The 3,865-nt window shown below is 37.0% G+C and overlaps 1 long non-coding RNA gene across 1 annotated transcript; it reads right to left on the bottom strand.

Moving 5' to 3' along the window:
• Positions 1–2,089: 2,089 nt before the first annotated feature.
• On the bottom strand, positions 2,090–3,450 carry LOC115427331 (uncharacterized). The gene is made up of 2 exons (XR_003936479.1): positions 3,150–3,450; positions 2,090–2,367 (listed from the first exon to the last, which is right to left on the bottom strand). It is a non-coding gene; the product is annotated as an uncharacterized LOC115427331 (long non-coding RNA).
• Between the last annotated feature and the right edge of the window lie 415 nt (positions 3,451–3,865).

Consider the following 3,865-nt stretch of genomic DNA (forward strand, 5'->3'; position numbering starts at 1 on the left):
AGTGAATTCAAGAAGAACATTTCCTACATATCTAACCGGACAGTCACACATGAAAGCTCCAACAGTGTATGAGTAGTGTGTCACCTTAACTATGCTAAAATGAAACTGTTGAATGAAAATGTTATATGCTTAATCCCCCCTCGCCCCATGACTGAGCTACTAAATAACATGACCTACTCCACCATCATCAGAACAGATGAAAGATTAATGCTTTGTTAACATAAAAGATTCGGGACATCTGAGGAATACATGGGCCTACAGACCCAGAACCACACTCTGCTCTACCAAGAACTAAATAAAGCTTAGAACTAGAAGCTTAGAGTTTTCTATTTTAAGTCTATCTGTTCTATGTTGGATGAAATTCTATGGGAGCCACAACTTTTCGGAGCCAACTTTTAGTGAATGTCAGCGGTATTACACTGTAATATACTTACTCATTGGCGTCACTTCACTTTTATCAATATTTCACTGTGAACTTTTGAGCTACATGAGCAAAATCAGCCTTGAAATAATATTGTTAGGTCGTGGACATGTTATTTATTAACACTCAACAGATTTGTCTCTATGACAACTGAGCAAACTCCATCTGCTGCTGAAAACAGTGTCATAATGTCATAGCTGACATGAAATAAACGACAGATTCCAGTATGTAGCCTTTTTACCGCCTCTGCTTGAACAAGAGATGCTTTGGCCCACACTGACCACATCGTTTTGCTATTCTAGCCAAAACCTCAAAGAAAACACCCTAATTAGAGACTCGTTACAAGAGAATAGCCCTTCTTACAAATCAAAAGAACTGAATAGTGATGAGAAAACAGCGGAAGAGCATCATCTTCATAAGATGAGTCAGCGGGAGAGCGAATGATTGAGGGCCTCTATCCTTTGTCCGCCCTCTTCTGTCTGTTTGTTTGAAGGAAGCACCATGCCAAAAAAGAAAGCTCAGGATTAGATGGTAATAAATTGGTGATGAAATAATCCTATTGGGCAATCCCATTTCAAGGGACGGGAAGTTGAGTTTCCCAGCACTGTGTGTCAAACAAAAACACAATGGTTTATAGCTATGATGAGTTAGCCTGTTCATAACAAAATGCAGGCATGTGTTTGCTCTGTTTGGTTTTGTCATTGCTCATCACGTGGAACACATTTAAACAGTGAGCGCAGAAAGTGATGTTTTTTTTAACCTCAAAAGAAGCAAAAACTACCAACGGTTACAAGTGGCTGAAGAGCATTTTCTTCAGACTCCTACTTGGTGATTAAAGTGTGTCTAGACATGTGCATTGTGCTGTTTAAAACTGAAAAACTCATGCTTATCAAATAAATACACAACTGTGGTAAACTGTGTAATCATATTTAAAAGATAGATGAAGGTTGAACAAAACATCTTTGGGCTTGCCTCACAGTAGTAACGTATCTACACTTCGTATAATTTTGTTTTGTACCTTGCACGCAATGATCCTGTTACATGTAGCCCCAAGTCTAAACCACAGTGACCCTACATATCACTTTTCTATCTTGAATGTGCAAGCCTTAGTACCTAATATATTCATGTAATGATGGAGGAACCATATAATCCAAGATCATGATCTCTGGGCCCGGTCTGCCCGAGGCAAACAACAGGAAGTGGTTCGATCCAGACAGAAGATTTAACAAACTGCTATGTTAGACTAACCTATAAAAACGCCGTTATAGGTTCACAGTGAGTGACGGCTGCGCTGAATACATGTAATTTTGCATGAAGCCACGAGCCCACCCACATCAAAATATACATCTTTCAGATCTAGGACTTCCTTTTGTCTTTTTTTTTCCTTTCACAAAGAGGCTCTTTGTCAGGTTTGTTCAGTTTAAAGCTCAAATCAGAGACATCAGATAGTATGTTTTATCTTACATTGTGTGGTTTGATTTGCACGAGTTCATAAAAGTCACTCATATAGGGTCTTAAAACATTTACCAAGTTTTCCAAAATACTTATGTGTATGTATGTGAATATATCACCCATTATTGCCTTAATAGTAAGTAGTAGACTATAGATGATTATGTCCCTATTTGTTATGGATGATAGAGTGCTAGATTACACTGAAGAACAATTTGAAAAAAAAATTCTGTTGAGTTAGATTTTTATGCTGATTAAAACTAAAATTGGCATGCTGATTCCAAAATTGCAGTCAGTTTTTTACTAGCACATCAAGTCTTTTCTCCACAGCTTACCCTCCAGATAAGCAAAATTCCACTGATTATCTGTTGTAAGACTTGCCAGCTGATTACGACTGGACTCATCTGCAGCTACGTGGCAACTTGTTTGTGTAGTCACAATTGAGACAGTGCGGTGAGAGGTGTGTGCAGCTCCCAATAGGTCAGTACTATCAATATCTGCAAACAGAAAGCTAGCATAGTAGGAATTAAGAGGATTTGTGCTGGCTTTTCTCTTAACCTTGTAACCATGGGCATACCGTTGTAAGTTCTATTTCGTTTTATTCTGTTTTTTTCGTTTTCAAAGCTTGTAACTATTCCATCTTAGTGTTTTATTTACATAGGTATATATTTCCTTTGTTCCAGATCATGTCTGCTTCTGCTACTTCTCGTCGTAAATGCCTAAACAACCCTGACTCCTTTTGCTATATTTGTGATAGTTTCACCATTCCAAGTCAGAGGGCAAACATCAGTGCATTTGTCAAACAAGCATATTTTGCATATTTTAAAGTAAAACTCAGCCAGTGTGTTTGATGGTCCACAAATTCGGCAGCTCATCAAAGATGAACAGTTCACCGGGACTATGTCAGACCTTGAGAAGAATGCTTGGTTATCATTCAAAGACGTTGTCAAGAACTTTCTTGGAAATACACATGCAAGTAATTACACAGAAATTGTTCAAAAACTATTGGAGAGGTACAAAGTGCTTGGTTGCAACATGAGTATTAAACTACATTTTCTGCATTGCCATCTTGCCATCTTTCCGGAAAATCTTGGTGCGGTTAGCGACAAGCAAGGTGAACGATTTCACCAAGATTTGAAAGTTATGGAAGAACGTTATCAGGGTAGATGGGATGTACATATGATGGCTGACTATTGTTGGAGCATCAAACGCGATAGTCCTCAAGTTGAACACTCCAGAAAGAGCTATAAACGTAAATTTTTACCTTAACTACTTGCACACAATTATAATTACAGTAGCCATATCCTTTGTAAAAACATAATAGTGTTAAATAAACATTGCAGTCATGCCTGTTTCTTTCATATTTCATTGTATGTCAATATTTGAAAATTTTTATAAAACAAGCACATATCTGCTAAGTACAGTATTTTTCATATTTTTTAAGAAAACGGGGATCCTATAGTTCAAAAACTTGACGTGATAGAGAAAAACTGAGATCGGTTTTGGATTCCGCACCCAGAAATTAGTTAAAAACAGCTGTCAGACCTAACTCAACAAAAATTGTGTTCCCCAGTGTTATTAATCCTGAAGCAAATTCAATTATTCAGCAGCTCAGTTACACCATACCACCATACTTTCTCACAATGTATAAAAACTAGTTAAAATAAATAGCAATACAATATGATACATTAAATATAAATCTAAAAACTAAGATCTAAAATATGCAGACACCACAATCATATGCAAATTAATTAATTCTGCCACTATTTATTTCCCTCCCCTGAGGAGCTTTGTTAAATAAGAATTTAATTTAATGCTGACTAGTATCATTTAGTGGAGAAGTATAAAGTAGCATGAATTTGTGACCAACTATTGGACATCAGCTGTTGAAGTACAAGTTTTCTTTTATGGCAGATAGATAACAATGTGAAACCTAAGGGGAGTGCTTTCTTTCAGGATGAGAACACCCCTACACAAAAGACAAACACTAAATGG

The sequence above is a fragment of the Sphaeramia orbicularis genome, chromosome 10 (genome assembly GCF_902148855.1).
Source record: "Sphaeramia orbicularis chromosome 10, fSphaOr1.1, whole genome shotgun sequence".
Lineage (NCBI taxonomy): Eukaryota > Metazoa > Chordata > Actinopteri > Kurtiformes > Apogonidae > Sphaeramia > Sphaeramia orbicularis.